Raw genomic sequence first — 17,500 nt, 5'->3', positions numbered from 1 at the left:
TAAGAAAACATAGTCCCTTGTAAAAATTTCAGCGAGATCTCGCCGAGATCTCGGTTGTCTTGCCAAGATTGGCGAGATCTCGCCGAGTTGACCGTGATCTCGGCGAGATTTCAGTAATTCTGGGCGAGAATTTTAGGGGGCCAAAAATTTCTGCGAGATCTCGGCGAGATTTCAGTAATTCTCGGCGTGATTTTTAGAGGGCAAACCTTTTAAGCGAGATCTCGCCGAGATTGCGTTAATCTCGCCGAGGGAGGCGAGATCTCGGCGAGATTTCAGTAATTCGCGGCGAGATTCTTAGAGGGCGAAAAACTTCAGTGAGATCTCGCCGAGATTGCGGTTGCGTCTTCTATCTCGGCGAGATTCGCGGCGAGATTTTTAGGGGCACCGAGACAGGCGAGATCTCGCCGAGACAAATGCGATCTCGGCGAGAAAACCAAAATCTTGCCGAGACAACCACGATCTCGACAAGACACCGCGATCTTCGCCAGATTCGAAACGAAGACATGTGAGCTCTTCAGTGGTAAGGATTAAGTTATGAGGTTGAATGAGTTAAAACTTCAGCTTAACCCTCGGTGAAAATAATGTTTGCTTTCATTTTCTTCATGCTATAACTGGAAATTGATGAACTTCAATTATTAAATTGATTTAAATTGTTGGCCGAGATCGCGTTTCGGCAGATTAATATCAAGTGCGCGTCTTAAGATAAAAGTGAGAAGAACGCTGCTCATACCGGACGCTCGTTAACATACTTATTTACTATCATAAAATGAATTCATTGACCTGATAATCTTATCGTTTTATTGTGTAAATCTTTAACTCACCTTTTTAGGCGATTTTTGTCCCTCAAAAGGCCGTTTCAGTCATGTCGTAATGCCTGCTGCGAACGATTTTTCGGTACAGGTAGCACAATTTTTGAAAACGCGTTCTTTCCCTTTTCATTACACTGTCTTCAGTTGTCGACATTTTTTGATTGTGCTCTTTTGCCTCACAATCTGTCTCTCAATCCTCGTAAACAACTTGCCGTCTCCGCGGCTTGCCACTTGACAAATGGCGCGAAAGTCCCCAACAACAACGTGAATTGGGCGATGTGATTGGTTAATTCAATCACGCCACCCGTCAATGCCCGCGTCAGCTAAAAAAAAGTTTGAGTGAAATTTGAGGTTCGAGGCCACAAAAATTAATCCTGCTCTTAACCGCAGAAAATATGAAAAGTTAAGCTTCATGACAAGTTAACCATTCGTTTATGGCTGGAAATCATGATAAAAGAACCTGTGGTCAACCGGAGAATAGCACAAAAGGGATATGATGAGCACTGGTCAAGATTAAGATTAATTGCTGATTAAGTTAACAAACTACGGTACCCAAACTAACTGAACTAAACTGAACTGCACACTATGAACTCGGTCACCGCACATTTTTTACGGAATACGGAATGTCCTGGATAATTAAGGTGCTGGAGAAGGAGGACTTAAAATTTGCTAAAGGGATGTTCAAGCTCGTTAAGCTATAAACGTGTTAAGAATCAACTTAGTGGAAGTGACCATCAAGTTTGCACGAGAACTGAGATTTTAATGCCTTTCTTCCACAGCCTTGTATCTATTGATTGAGAAAGAGGTTAGTTTCTTATATTATTTATCCGTATTTCATCTTACTTAATAGCTTAAAGAAACACTGCGAGTAAAAGAGTTTGTTTAGAAATCGATAGCTTTCACAAAGCGTAATTAGCTACACGAACGATTTCAACTTTATAACTCGAAACCTCGAAGGTAAAATTTTTGAAATAAATTGTTGGTGATTCACAGCTTCTATATTCGTTTTCAATTTGAAGCAGTTAGTTGGCATAATTCATTTACATCATAAGCTTACCGCTTAGTTTCGCTCTTTTGTCCAGATTTCCCAGCCGTAATGATTCAAATGATACGGTAGAAAGTAAGTGGTTGTTTACTTACAGAAGTTATATATTCACTTTTCGTGGAAAATGCTTAGGGGCGTCTTGAGAACGTAGTTCGGTTATGAGTATCCTTCCAATGTTATTCCGCTGATTAAGAATTTCAAACCAAAAAGCTTTACTTTCGCGTCTAACGATAAAATTTTCAGTACACCGCTGCGGATGCTCGCTCGCCGAGATCCCGCCAGGGATTCCTCGCCGCATTTTTTTGGCCGTCGAAATTCTAATCTCACAGAGATCTCGCCACTAATCTCTCCGCGTTATTGGCCCCCGAGATTTGGCGAGATCTCGGCGCGTTTTTGGCCCCCGAGATTTTCATCTCGCCGAGATCTCGCCACTAATCTCGGCGCGTTTTTGGCCCCCGAGATTTTCATCTCGTCGAAGTCTCGCCTGTAATCTCGGCGCGTTTTTGGCCGAGATCTCGTCGATATGAAAATCCCGGCGGCCAAAAACGCGCCGAGATTAGTGGCGAGATCTCGGCCGAGATCGCGGCGACATAAAAATCTCGGCGGTCAAAAACGCGCCGCGATCTCGCCGAGATCACACCCGAGATCGCGCCGAGATCGCAGCGAGATGAAAATCTCGGCGGCCAAAAACGCGCCGAGATCCCGGAAAAATTTTCACAAGGGGTGCGTCTTATAATATTAAATGATACTTAAAATATAGTACGCGCATATAATTTGTAGCGATTAAGAAAACAGCGCATCCTATAATATGAAGCGATCACTAAACTGTAGTATCCGCACCTAATTTGTCGAGATTATGTAAACATAGTGCGTCGTATAATATGAAGTGATTACTAAACTACATGTATAGTACGCGCATATAATTTGCAGCGATTAAGAAAACATAGTGCGTCGTAGAATATGAAGTGATACCTAAAATATAGTGGTCGCAAATATATTCCAGCGATTAAGAAAACATAGTGCGTCGTATAATATAAAGAGATACCTAAAATATAGTGCGCGCATATAATTTGTAGCGATTAAGAAAACATTATGCGTCGCATAATATGAAGTGATACCTAAAATATAGTACGCGCATATAATTTGCAGTGGTTAAGAAAACAGCGCCTCCTGTAAAGTGAAGCCATAACTAAACTGTAGTGCGCGCATATAATTTCTCGCAATTATTGAAACATAGTGCATTGTATAATATGCAGTGATACCTGAAATATAGTACGCGCATATAATTTGTAGAAATTAAGAAAACAAAGTGCGTCGCATAATATAACGCGATAAAAAAACTAAATGTATATATAAAATATAGTGCGTGCATATAATTTGTGGCGATTAAGAAAACGTAGTGCATCTTATAATATTAAGTCATACTTAAACATAGTACGTGCATATAATTTGTAGCGATCAAGAAAACATAGTGCGTCGCATAATATGAAGTGATACCTAAAATATAGTACGCGCATATAATTTGTTTCGATTAAGAAAACAGCGTATCCTATAATATAAAGCAATGACTAAACTGTAGTACGTGCAATATAATATTTAGCGATTAAGAAAACATAGTGCATTGTAGAATAGGAAGTGATACCTAAAATATAGTACGCGCATATGACTTTTGTAGCGATTAAGAAAACATAGTGCGTCGTATAATATTAAGTGATACCTAAACTACATGTATACGCATATAATTTGTAGCGGATAAGAAAACATAGTGCGTCTTATAATATTAAATGATACCTAACATATAGTACGCGCATATAATTTGTAGCGATTAAGAAAAAAGCGCATCCTATAATATGAAGCAATAACTAAACTGTAGTACGCGCATATAATTTGTCGCAATTATGTAAAATTAGTGCGTCGTACAATATGAAGCGATACGTAAACTACATGTATAGTACGCGCATATAATTTGCAGTGATTAAAAAAACATAGTGCGTCGTATAATATGAAGTGCTGCCTAAAATATAGTGGTCGCATATATATTGTAGCGATTAAGAAAACAAAGTGCGTCGTACAATATCAAGAGATACCTAAAATATAGTGCGCGCAAATAATTTGTAGCGATTAAAAAAACATAATGCGTCCCATAATATGAAGTGATAGCTAAAATATAGTATGGGCATATAATTTGTATCGATTAAGAAAATATAGCGCATTCTATAATATGAAGCAATAACTTAACTGTAGTACGTGCAACATAATTTGTAGCGATTAAGAAAACATAGTGCAGAGTAGAATATGAAGTGATACCTAAAATATAGTATGCGCATATGATTTGTAGCAATTAAGAAACCATAGTGTGTCGTATAATATGAAGATATACCTAAAATATAGTGCACGCAGATAACTTCTAGCGATTAACAAAACATAGTGCGTCGTATAATATTAAGTGATACCTAAAATATAGTATAAGCATATACCTTGCAGCGGTTAAGAAAACATAGTGCCTCTTATAATATTAAGTGATACCTAAAAGATAGTACGCGCATATAATTTGTAGCTATTAAGAAAACATAGCACATCCTATAATACGAAGCGATAACTAAACTGTAGTACGCACATATAATTTCTCGCCATTATGAAAACACAGTGCGTCGTATAATATGAAGTGATACTTAAAATATAATACGCGCATATAATTTGTAGCAATTAAGAAAACAAAGTGCGTCGTTTAATATGAAGCAATAGGTAAACTACAGTGCACGCATATAATTTGTCGCAATTAAGAAAACATAGTGCGTCGGATAATATGAAGTGATACCTAAAATATAGTGCATGCATATAACTTGTAGCGATTAACAAAACATAATGGGTAGTATAATATTAAGTGATACTTAAAATATAGTACGCTCATATAATTTCTAGCTATTAAGAAAAGATAGCGCATCCTATAATATGAAGCAATTACTAAACTATAGTACGCGCTATAAAATTGGTGGCGATTAAGAAAACATAGTGCGTTGTATAATATAAAGTAATACCTAAAATATAGTGCACGCATATAACTTGTAGCGATTAACAAAACATAGTGCGTGGTATAATATTAAGTGATACCTAAAATATAGTACGTGCATATAATTTGTAGCAATTAAGAAAACAAAGTGCGTCGTATAATATGAAGCGATAACTGAACTAAAGTGCGCACATATAATTTGAAACAATTAAGAAAACATAGTGCGTCCCATAATATGAAGCAATTACTAAACTATAGTACGTGCATATAATTTGTAGCGATTAAAAAAACATAGTGCGTTTTATAATACAAAGTGATACCTAAAATATAGTGCATGCATATAACTTGTAGCGGTTATCAAAACATAGTCTGTCGTATAATATTAAGTACTTCCTAAAATATGGTACGCGCATATAATTTGTAGCTATTAAGAAAACAGAGCGCATCTTATAATATGAAGCAATTACTAAACTATAGTACGTGCATATAATTTGTAGCAATTAAGAAAACATCGTGCGTTGTATAATATGAAGTGATACCTAAAACATAGTGCACGCATATAACTTGTAGCGATTAACAAAACATAGTGCGTCGTATAATATTAAGTGATACCTAAAATATAGTACCCGCATATAATTTGTACCGATTAAGAAAACATAGTGCGTCGTATAATATGAAGTGATATGTAAAATATAGTGCTCGCATATAATTTGTGGCGATTAAGATAGTTTTACAGCACAAATGTAAAACGCAGTTAATGGAGCGTGACACTCAATGCCCTGTGGGCTCTAAATGTTACTGTAATGTATCGGTCAACGGTTGTACCTTTATCTTTATCTCTTTGTTGTCTCGTTAATTGTTAGGATCCATTGTAACATTTCGTGACTGTCTCATTGCAGTTTATTTCATGCTTGCTAAGTGGTTCGATTGGTAAATACCCCCATTCATTGGGGGGATACATGCTTGCGTGTATCTGTGGCAGTTAAGTCTGCGCAGCGACTTCCCCAAGCAAGCTCAATTTATTGTTTTTCTCATTTTCTACTGGCCAACAGTCTTGTCCGATCCAGCTCTGCTGGGGAGATAGGTAAGGCCCTATAAGTCGTCTAGTCACTAGGTGTTTGCATATTGCTGGCCTGAGGTTTCAGCTCGTAGTGCTGCCGCAGTAGCGCGTTGCTGGCCAAGGTTACAGCTCGTAGCGCTTCTAGTTTTTTCTGACCTGCCAATACTCTTCGTAAATTGGCGCGTTGCTGGCCTCAGGTATGCTGCCGCAGCAGTGTGTGGTCCAAGGTTGCAGTTCGTAGTGCCAAGAAGTGAGGCTTTGAAATGGTCATGCAAGCGAAGTCGCCTGTCGTGCCAATCACTGAGCGGTGTCCCCCCATTACGCCAAAAGGTGTGGTTGTCTTGCTTTTAGTCATAGTTTGTTCTTAAATCAGCCAAGCAAATATAAATATAGTCTCAACAAAGTTAGTTATACATTATCCGGAACAGCGACATTAATAAAACCTAGCGCGTTGTATAATATGGAGCAATAACTAATTTGTAGCAATTAAGAAAACATAGCGCGTCGTATAATATCAAGTGATACCTAAAAATAGTATGCGCATATAATTTGAACAAATTAAGAAAACATATAGTGCGTTGTATAATATGAAGTGATACCTAAAATATAGTATGCGCAAATAATTTGTAGCAATTACGAAAACATAGTGCATCGCATAATGTGAAGTAATACCTAAAATATAGTACGCGCATATAATTTGTAGCGATTAAGAAAACATATGGCGTCGTATAATATGAAGTGACACCTAACATATAGTACGCGCATATAATTTGTAGCAATTAAGAAACTGTAGTGCATCGTATAATATGTAGCGATACCTAACATATAGTACGTGCATATAATTTGTAGCGGTTAAGAAAACATAGTGCGTCGTATAATATTAAGTGATACCTAAAATATAGTACGCGTATATAATTTGTAGCGATTATGAAAACATAGTGCATCGTATAATATGAAGTGATACCTAAGATATTAGTACGCTCATATAATTTGTAGCAATTAAGAAAACAAAGTGCATCGTATAATATAAATTGATACCTAAAATATAGTATGCACATATAATTTGTAGCGGTTAAGAAAGCATAGTTTGACTTATAATATGAAGTGATACCTAAAATATAGTACGAGCATATAATTTGTAGAGATTAACAAAACATAGCGCGTCCTATAATATGAAGCGATAACTAAACTGTAGTACGCACATATAATTTGTTCCGATTATGAAAACATAGTGCGTTGTATCATATGATGGGCGAGTAATGGCGGAATAGGACGTTTGCGTTTGTCGTCCGCTTGCGATAGCATTTTTCGAAAAGGATAAATGGCCAATGTATTGAAACGTTATATGTCAAGACGTAGAAATAGATCCCCTAATTCCTCAGAAGACTCCAACAACTCTCCGGAAAAAAAGAAAGCTAAAAGTCAAGTTCAGAATAGTTCTGTCGAAGAAGAAGGGGACGACATCTTGAAAGCTCTTACAATGTCGGAAAATGTCAGTCGCCAGTTGGAGCAGATACTAGAAAAGTTGACAAAACTGGACAGTATCGAAAATGCCTTGGAGAAGATTGAAGCAAAATTAGAAAATTTAGAGTCAAGAACAAAGGTACTGGAGGATGCCCAACATGGCAACGAACACGAAATAGCTGTCATGAAGGATAACATTAAGATGAAGGAAAAGAATCTTGAAGACGTCACTGCAAAACAAGCAGCCTCTGAGGCAGAATTGGCCAACTTGACACGTCAAATGAGAGCCCTTGAAAAGAAAACGGATGACCTACACACAAAAAATCTTTATCTTGAAGCGTACTCGAGACGCGAAAACATCAAATTTATGAACGTCAAAGAGACTGCTACAAGAGATCAAAGGGAAGACACCGAACAAGTTCTACGAAATTTCTTGGAACAAGAGCTTGGCTTCTTAAATGCAAGGGATGTAGAGATGCAAAGAGTACATCGCGTCGGGAAGAGCAGAGACGGAAAACCAAGACCGATTCTCGCTCGCTTCTTGCGCTTTCAAGACTGCGAGAAGTTATTAGCCCTGGGACGCCGCCTGCAGGGAACCGGATATCAAATGTTCAGGGATCTTCCGACAGAAGGAAACCTCAGATCGAGACTTTGAAACTAGCACGAAGAAACGGTATCCCCGCTTCTTTCAGCGCTTCACAACCGGACAAGTTATTTGTTAGAGGAAAATTTTGGCCGGTAGGTAAACAACTCGATGTATAACGACACAAATGTGATACGAAAATAGCACTTTAACATTGCTTTGTCGAAGGCGGACGCAACTAACTAAACGTTAAACTACCAAGCTGTTTGCTACTTCTCGCCGTGCCTTACTGATGTTTTTAATATCTACTGTCTGTCTGTTTTTGTTTTTGTTTACCTTTTTTGGATTATTATTTTTGTGCACGTTTCATGTAAGTGTTCATTTTTGTGTTGAAGTTAAACGTCTTTTGAGGGAGTGCCACCAGTTCCGTATGACATATTTGACACAAACCAGCGCAAAAAAACGGATCTTAAGATAGCATCAATAAATATTAGAGGTTTGGGAGACAAGGTAAAACGACAAGAAACTTTCAAATGGCTCCGAGAAAAAAAATATTCAATCTTCTTTGTTCAAGAAGCGCATTGTTCGAACAGCAGCATGCATGACTGGCGGGCTGAATGGGGCTATCAAGCTCTTTTCAGCTGCTGTTCCAGCAAAAAGGCAGGTGTCGCAATATTATTCAACAATAATTTTGCTTTTCAAATCTCTAAAAGTTACGTCGACCCCGAGGGACGTTTTGTGATATGTGACTTAAACTCAAGTGGGAAACAGATAACACTGGCAAATATCTATGCTCCAAATGATGACAATCCAAATTTTTTCACAACATTCTTTGAGCATTTAACGGACTTCAATTGTGAGGACATTATAGTAGGAGGTGACTTTAATTTGGTTTTGGATGTTGAGAAAGACAAAAAAGGCGGCCTTGCCAGAACTCATTATAAATCTTTGGAAGTTATTAATAACTTCTCTGAAAACTTAGACCTAGTTGACGTCTGGAGAGCTCTAAATCCGAACTCTCTGAGATATACATGGCGACAAAGGAAACCTGAAATCCACTGTAGACTTGACTTTTTTCTAATTAGTCAATGTACGCTTTGTAACACCATCAATGCTGATATATTACCAGGCTACAAAACGGATCATTCTATGATTACTTTACACATTTCACTACACTCCAACACAAGAGGCCGAGGGTTCTGGAAACTCAACACCTCGTTTTTATCAGATAAAAATTACGTAGATCAAATCAAATCAGTTATAGTGAAAACCAAAGAAGAATATGAGAAAGATGATACTGTTGATCCAAACCTTCTATGGGAAATGATAAAGATGAAAGTGAGAGAAGCATCCATGAAATACGGTGCAACAAAGAAAAGGAATCTAGGATCAAAACAAATTGAAGTTGAAAAAAAAATTAAGGTGTTAGAAGGACAATTAGCCGATACTCTTTCGGACGGAGAACAAAAAGAGAGAAATTGGACAGAGTTAGAAACGAAAAGGCGTGAATTAGAAACAATAAGCAAACAAAAGGTGCGATTTTGAGGTCAAAATCTCGGTGGTACAACGAAGGTGAAAAAAATACTGCATATTTTCTCAATCTTGAGAAAAGGCACTGCAAACAAGGAACAATCACTCAACTGAAAGACGATGAAGATAAATTAATTTTGTCAGACAAAGAGATATTATCAGAGTGTGAGTCCTACTACAAAACTCTTTATAGCTCTAAGGTCAATGAAGATTCTGCAGAAACCTTTTTTTCGCCTCTACAAAATGGAACGTTTCTAAATAATGAAGAGCAGCTCTTTTGCGAAGGACCCCTTAACTTGAAAGAATGTCTAGGAGCTTTAAAAGACATGGTATCTGAGAAAACGCCAGGCACAGATGGCCTCCCTTGTGAATTTTACAAAGTTTACTGGAATGATATAGGAGAAATTTTAATCAAGGCTCTTAACTACTCATACGATACAGGTAGTCTTTCAATATCACAAAGACGTGGAATTGTTAAACTCATACCGAAAAAGGATGCTGACCTGACTTCAATTAAGAATTGGCGAACAATAACACTACTTAACTGTGATTATAAGATTGCGTCGAAAGCCGTTGCAAGTCGATTTAAGGCGTTTCTTCCTAAACTCATTTCTGAAGACCAAACAGGTTTTATAAGAGGCAGAAATATGAGCGAGAATATACGCACCATAGACAGCATTATTAAACACACAGCAGAAAACAACACCCCAGGGATTCTACTCTTCCTCGATTTTGAGAAAGCTTTTGATACCTTAGAGTGGTCTTTTATAAATAAAACTTTACAACATTTTGGTTTTGGTTCGTCGCTGCTAAGGTGGACCAAACTCTTTTACAGTGATATTGAAAGCTGTATCTTGAATAATGGCTGGTCAAGTAATTTCTTTCAACTTAGTTGAGGAGTTAGGCAAGGCTGTCCTTTGTCGCCTTATCTATTCGTCCTCTCCGTTGAGGTACTTGCTGCTGAAGCTATTCGAAGGAAAAAAGAAATAGCAGGTATAAAGATAAATGGAACAGAGTTAAAATTGAGCCAGTTTGCAGATGACACAACACTGATCTTGGATGGTTCAGAAGAGTCTTTTATTGAATCTTTACTCCTTATAGACGCTTTTGGGAATATATCTGGCCTCAGGCTCAACAATAAGAAGACAGAAGCTCTATGGATTGGGTCTAGAGTTGACTGCGAACATAGGCTCTGCCCGGAAAAAGATTTCAAATGGCCAAAGAAAAAAGTTAAAGCTCTAGGCGTGTGGTTTTCAACAGACCCAAATATCATGCTCTCTCTGAATTATACCGAAAAGGTTAAAAAAATTAATTCTATCATGGAATGCTGGAAATTTCGTAGGCTCACTTTATTGGGAAAAATTGTAGTTTTAAAAAGCCTTGTTGCGTCGCAATTAGTCTATAGACTCTCTCCCTTGCAAACTAATCATGAAGCGATCAAAGAGATAAACTCATTGTTTTATGCCTTTTTATGGAATGGTAAGGGAGATAAAGTCAAGCGCAAAATAAGGATTAATGACTACACAAATGGAGGCCTGAAAATGTTGGACATAGCATCATTTAATAACGCTCTAAAGGTGGTCTGGATTAAAAAATATCTCGATCCGGAAAACAATGGCAAATGGAAATGTTTCTTTGACTTGCAACTTGAAAAATTCGGAGGTAATGCACTTCCCAAAGGAAACCTTAATTTAAAGGATATTAAAGACTTAAAAATTTCAGACCCCTTTGTAAAAGAAATTGTTGAAATTTGGTCAGAGGTTTGTTTTGAGGAAACAATAACGTCCGACGATCACTTCTTGTCGTCCCCTTTGTGGCACAACTCATTAATACGAATACAGAACAAACCTGTAATGTATTACGACTGGATATCTAAAGGAATAACACAAGTCAAACATCTATTGGATGACTCCTGCAGCTTTCTTTCTCTACAGGCATTTCAAAATAAATATGATTTTCAGGTCCGACCATTATCCTTCTTTGGAGTAATTTCTGCAGTGAACCGTTTATGCAGACCTAAGACAAAGACCCAGATTAAATATGAGAGTTTCTGGCTCAAATTACTGAAAACTCAAAAACCGTCTCAATTTGTTTACCACAAGCTTGTTTTAAAAAAAAGTGAGCAGCCGATCTCATCTCAGGAAAAATGGAAGAAGGACATAGTTTCTGGCCCCAACAATTATTTTAATTGGAAAATGGCCTATCAAACATCCTTTAAGTGCACCAGGAATTCCAAATTTATTTATTTTAATTTCAAATTTCTACATCGTCGTTTAGCAACAAATAGTTTTCTGCAAAAAATTGGAATTAAGGATAATGACAAATGCACTTTTTGTCATAATGAAAGAGAGAACTTAATACACCTTTTCTGGGAATGTGAAAAAACAAAATCTTTCTGGGCTGATGTTTCGACTTGGATAAAATCCTCTCAAAGACCATTAGAAAAGAGCCAATTAACTATAGAGACAGCCTTGGGTGTGAGGCCAGATAGCTCAGATTACAAACTCCAAATCAACTTCATATGTCTAACTGCAAAATATTTTATCTGGCTATGCCACTCAAAAGGACAAGACCCAATAATAGGTAGGTTTTTACATTTAATAAAGCAAACCTATGAAATAGAAAAAAACTGTAGAACAGCAGAAAAGAAATGGGATCTTTTGGTGCCTTACCTACAACCTGAAACCTAAGTCTCTGTATTTTTTGTTTTTGTTTTTTTCTATCTTTGTGATCTTGACTGGTTGCACTTCCCCACAGTTTTATATACAATATTATACATAGCTTTAGTAATCTTACTGCGAGTAGTGTTTTGTAAATAGTTTGGTGTAGTGTAAGTAACGTATTTCGAGTAAGATTAGATTCATAATTTCTATAGTAATTAGAACTGTTACATGTATTAGGCATATTTTTTTGTCAGTAGCGTTAGTAAATTGTAATAGTGTAGTTTTAACTGTTGTATTGTAAGTTCATATTAATGTTTGTACAGTAAAAAAAACTTTCTAGATACATAATCCTGTAGCTGTTGTAATATAAGTATTTAACTAAGTTTATTATTTAACTAAGCCTATAATAATTGTAAGTAGTTTTGTGTTGCTAATAAAGTGCTCAAAAAAAAAATGAAGTGATGCCTAAAAGATATTGCGCGCATATAATTTTTAGAAATTAAGAAAACATAGTGCGTCGTGTACTATGAAGCAATTACTAAACAATAGTAAGCGCATATAATTTGTAGCATTTAAGAAAACATAGCGCATCCTATAATATGAAGTAATACCTAAAATAAAGTGCGCGCATATAATTTGTAGCGATTATGAAAACATAGTGCGTCGTATAATATGAAGTGATACCTAAGATATTAGTACGCTCATATAATTTGCGCGTCGTACAATATGAAGCAATAACTAATTTGTCGCGATTATGAAAACATAGCGCATCATAAAATATGAAGTGATACCTAAAATATAGTATGCGCATATGATTTGTATCGATTAAGAAAATATAGCGCATTCTATAATATGAAGCGATAACTAAACTGTAGTACGCACATATAATTTGTTGCGACTATGAAAACATAGTGCGTCGTATAATATTAAGTGATACCTAAAATATAGTACGCGCATATAATTTGTAGCGATTAAGAAAACATAGCGCGTCGTACAATATGAAGCAATAACTAATTTGTCGCGATTATGAAAACATAGCGCATCGTAGAATATGAAGTGATACCTAAAATATAGTACGCGCACATGATTTGTAGCAATTAACAAACCATAGTGTGTCGTATAATATGAAGTGATACCTAAAATATAGTGCACGCATATAACTTGTAGCGATTAACAAAACATAGTGCGTCGTATAATATTAAGTGATACCTAAAATATAGTACCCGCATATAATTTGTTCCGATTAAGAAAACATAGTTCCTCGTATAATATGAAGTGATATGTAAAATATAGTGCTCGCATATAATTTGTGGCGATTAAGATAGTTTTACAGCACAAATGTAAAACGCAGTTAATGGAGCGTGACACTCAATGCCCTGTGGGCTCTAAGTGTTACTGTAATGTATCGGTCAACAATTGTACCTTTATCTTTATCTCTTTGTTGTCTCGTTAATTGTTAGGATCCATTGTAACATTTCGTAACTGTCTCATTGCAGTTTATTTCATGCTTGCTAAGTGGTTCGATTGGTAAATACCCCCATTCATTGGGGGGATAGACGCTCGCGTGTATCTGTGGCGGTTAAGTCTGCGCAGCGACTTCCCCAAGCAAGCTCAATTTATTGTTTTTCTCATTTTCTACTGGCCAACAGTCTTGTCTGATCCAGCTCTGCTGGGGAGATAGGTGAGGCCCTATAAGTCGTCTAGTCACTAGGTGTTTGCGTGTTGCTGGCCTGAGGTTTCAGCTCGTAGTGCTGCCGCAGTAGCACGTTGCTGGCCAAGGTTACAGCTCGTAACGCTTCTAGGTTTTTCTGACCTGCCAATACTCTTCGTAAATTGGTGCGTTGCTGGCCTCAGGTATGCTGCCGCAGCAGTGTGTGGTCCTAGGTTGCAGCTCGTAGTGCCAGGAAGTAAGGCTTTGAAATGGTCATGCAAGCGAAGTCGCCTGTCGTGCCAATTACTGAGCGGTGTCCCCCCATTACGCCAAAAGGTGTGGTTGTCTTGCTTTTAGTCATAGTTTGTTCTTAAATCAGCCAAGCAAATATAGTCTCAACAAAGTTAGTTATACATTATCCAGAACAGCGACATTAATAAAACCTAGCGCGTTGTATAATATGGAGCAATAACTAATTTGTAGTAATTAAGAAAACAAAGTGCATGGTATAATATGAATTTATACCTAAAATATAGTACGCACATATAATTTGTAGCGATTAAACAAACATAGTGCGTCGTAGAATATGAAGTGACACCTAAAATATAGTACGCGCATATAATTTGTAGCAATTAAGAAACCATAGCACGTCGTATAATATGAAGTGACACCTAAGATATAGTACGCGCATATAATTCGTAGCAATTAAGCAAACAAAGTGCATCGTATAATATGAAGCGATAACTAAACTATAGTGCGCGCATATAATTTGAAGCAATTAAGAAAACATAGTTCATCGTATCATATGAAGTGATACCTAAAATATAGTACGTGCATATAATTTGTAGCTATTAAGAAAACATAGCACATCCTATAATATTAAGTAATACCTAAAATATAGTACGCCCAAATAATTTGTAACGATTATGAAAACATAGTGCTTCGTATAATATGAAGTGATACCTAAGATATTAGTATGTTCATGTAATTTGTAGCAATTAAGAAAACAAAGTGCATCGTATAATATGAATTTATACCTAAAATATAGTACGCACATATAATTTGTACCGATTAAGAAAACATAGTGCGTCGTAGAATATGAGGTGACATCTAAAATATAGTACGCGCATATAATTTGTAGCAATTAAGAAACCATAGCACGTGGTATAATAGGAAGTGATACCTAAAATATAATACACGCATATAGTTTGTAGCAATCAAGCAAACAAAGTGCATCGTATATTATGAAGCGATAACTAAACTATAGTGCGCGCATATAATTTGAAGTAATTAAGAAAACATAGTTCGTCGTATCATATGAAGTGATATTTAAAATATAGTACGTGCATATAATTTGTAGCGATTAAGAAAACATAGCGCGTCGTACAATATGAAGCAATAACTAATTTGTCGCGATTATGAAAACATAGCGCATCATATAAAATGAAGAGATACCTAAAATATAGTATGCGCATATAATTTGTATCGATTAACAAAATATAGCGCATTCTATAATATGAAGCGTATAACTAAACTGTAGTATTCACATATAATTTGTCGCGATTATGAAAACATAATGCGTCGTATAATATTAAGTGATACCTAAAATATAGTACGCGCATATAATTTGTAGCGGTGAAGAAAACATAGTTTGACTTATAATATGAAGTGATACCTAAAATATAGTACGAGCATATAATTTGTATCGATTAAGAAAACATAGCACATCCTATAATATGAAGCAAAAACTAAACTGTAGTACGCGCATTTAATTTGTAGGGATTAAGAAAACATAGTACATCATAGAATATGAAGTGATACCTAAAATACACTACGCGCATATGATTCGTAGCAATTAAGCAGACAAAGTGTGCCGTCTAATATGAAGCAATAACTAAACTATAGTGCGCAAATATAATTTAAAGCAATTAAGAAAACAAAGTGCATTGTATAATATGAATTGATACCTAAAATATAGTACGCACATATAATTTGTAGCGATTATAAAAACATAGTGCGTCGTAGAATATGAATCGACACCTAAAATATAGTACGCGCATATAGTTTGTAGCGGTTAAGAAAACATAGCCCGTCGTATAATATTAAGTGATACCTAAAATATAGTACGCGCATATAATTTGTAGCAATTAAGCAAACAAAGTGCATCGTATAATATGAAGCGATAACTAAACTATAGTGCGCGGATATAATTTGAAGCAATGAAGAAAACATAGTTCGTCGTATCATATGAAGTTATACCTAAAATATAGTACGTGCATATAATTTGTAGCTATTAAGAAAACATAGCACATCCTATAATATAAAGCGATAACTAAACTGTAGTACGCACATATAATTTGTTGCGATTATGAAAGCATCGTGCGTCGTATAATATTACATGATACCTAAAATATAGTACGCGCATATAATTTGTAGCAATTAAGAAAACAATAGCGAGTCGTATAATATGAAGTGATACCTAAAATATAGTACGCGCATATAGTTTTTAGCGGTTAAGAAAACATAGCGTGTCGTGTAATAATAAGTGATACCTAAAATATAGTACGCGCATATAATTTGTAGCGATTATGTAAACATACTGTATCGTATAATATGAAGTGATACCTAAAATGTAGTATGCGCACATAATTTGTTCAATAATGAAAACAAAGTGCGTCGTATAATATGAAGCGTTAATAAACTACATGTATAGTATGCGCATACAACTTGTTGCAATTAAGAAAACATAGTTCGTCGTGTAATATGAAGCAATTACTAGACTATAATACGCGCATAAAATTTGTAGCATTTAAGAAAACATAGAACATCCTATAATATGAAGTGATACCTAAAATATAGTGCATGCATATAATTTGTAGCGATTATGAAAACCTAGTGTATCGAATAATATGAAGTGATACCTAAACTATAGTATCCGCATAAAATTTGTAGCAAATAAGAAAACAAAGTGTGTCATCTAATTTGAAGTGATACCTAAAATATAGTACGCGCATATAATTTGTAGCAATGAAGAAACCATAGTGCGTCGTATAATATGTGGTGATACCTAAAATATAGTACACGCATATAATTTAAAGCGGTTAAGAAAACATAGTGCTACTTATAATATTAAGTGATACCTAAAATATAGTACGCGCATATAATTTTTAGCAATTAGGCAAACAAACTGCGTCGTATAATATGAAGTGCTAACTAAACTATACTGTGCGCATATAATTTGAAGCAATTAGGAAAACATAGAGCGTCGTATAATATGAAGTGATACGTAAAATATAGTACGCGCATATAATTTGTAGCTATAATTTTTTTAGAAAACATAGTCTATCGTAGAATATGAGGTGATACCTAAAATATAGTACGCGCATATAATTTGTATCGATTAAGAAAACAGCACATCCTATAATATAAAGCAATAACTAAACTGTAGTAGGCACTTATAATTTGTCGCGATTATGAAAACATAGTGCGTCGTATAATATGAAGTGATACCTAAAATAGAGTACGCGCATATAATTTGAAGCGATTAACAAAACATAGTCTATCGTAGAATATGAAGTGATACCTAAAATATAGTACGCGAATATAATTTGTAGCGATTAAGAAAACATAATGCGTCGCATAATATGAAGTGATACCTAAAATATAGTACGCGCATATAATTTTT

At 35.9% G+C, this 17,500-nt stretch overlaps 1 long non-coding RNA gene across 1 annotated transcript in view; it reads left to right on the top strand.

Annotated features, from left to right (window-relative positions):
- LOC146452302 (uncharacterized) overlaps nucleotides 1-17,500 on the top strand; it is a 47,782-nt gene that overhangs the window by 5,351 nt on the left and 24,931 nt on the right. The window lies entirely within an intron of this gene.

The sequence above is a fragment of the Pavona decussata genome, unplaced genomic scaffold (genome assembly GCF_977016875.1).
Source record: "Pavona decussata unplaced genomic scaffold, jaPavDecu1.1 SCAFFOLD_374, whole genome shotgun sequence".
Classification (NCBI taxonomy): Eukaryota; Metazoa; Cnidaria; class Anthozoa; order Scleractinia; family Agariciidae; genus Pavona; species Pavona decussata.
The sequence above is the reverse complement of the archived record's forward strand: the minus strand, read 5'-3'. Positions and strand labels throughout refer to the sequence as shown.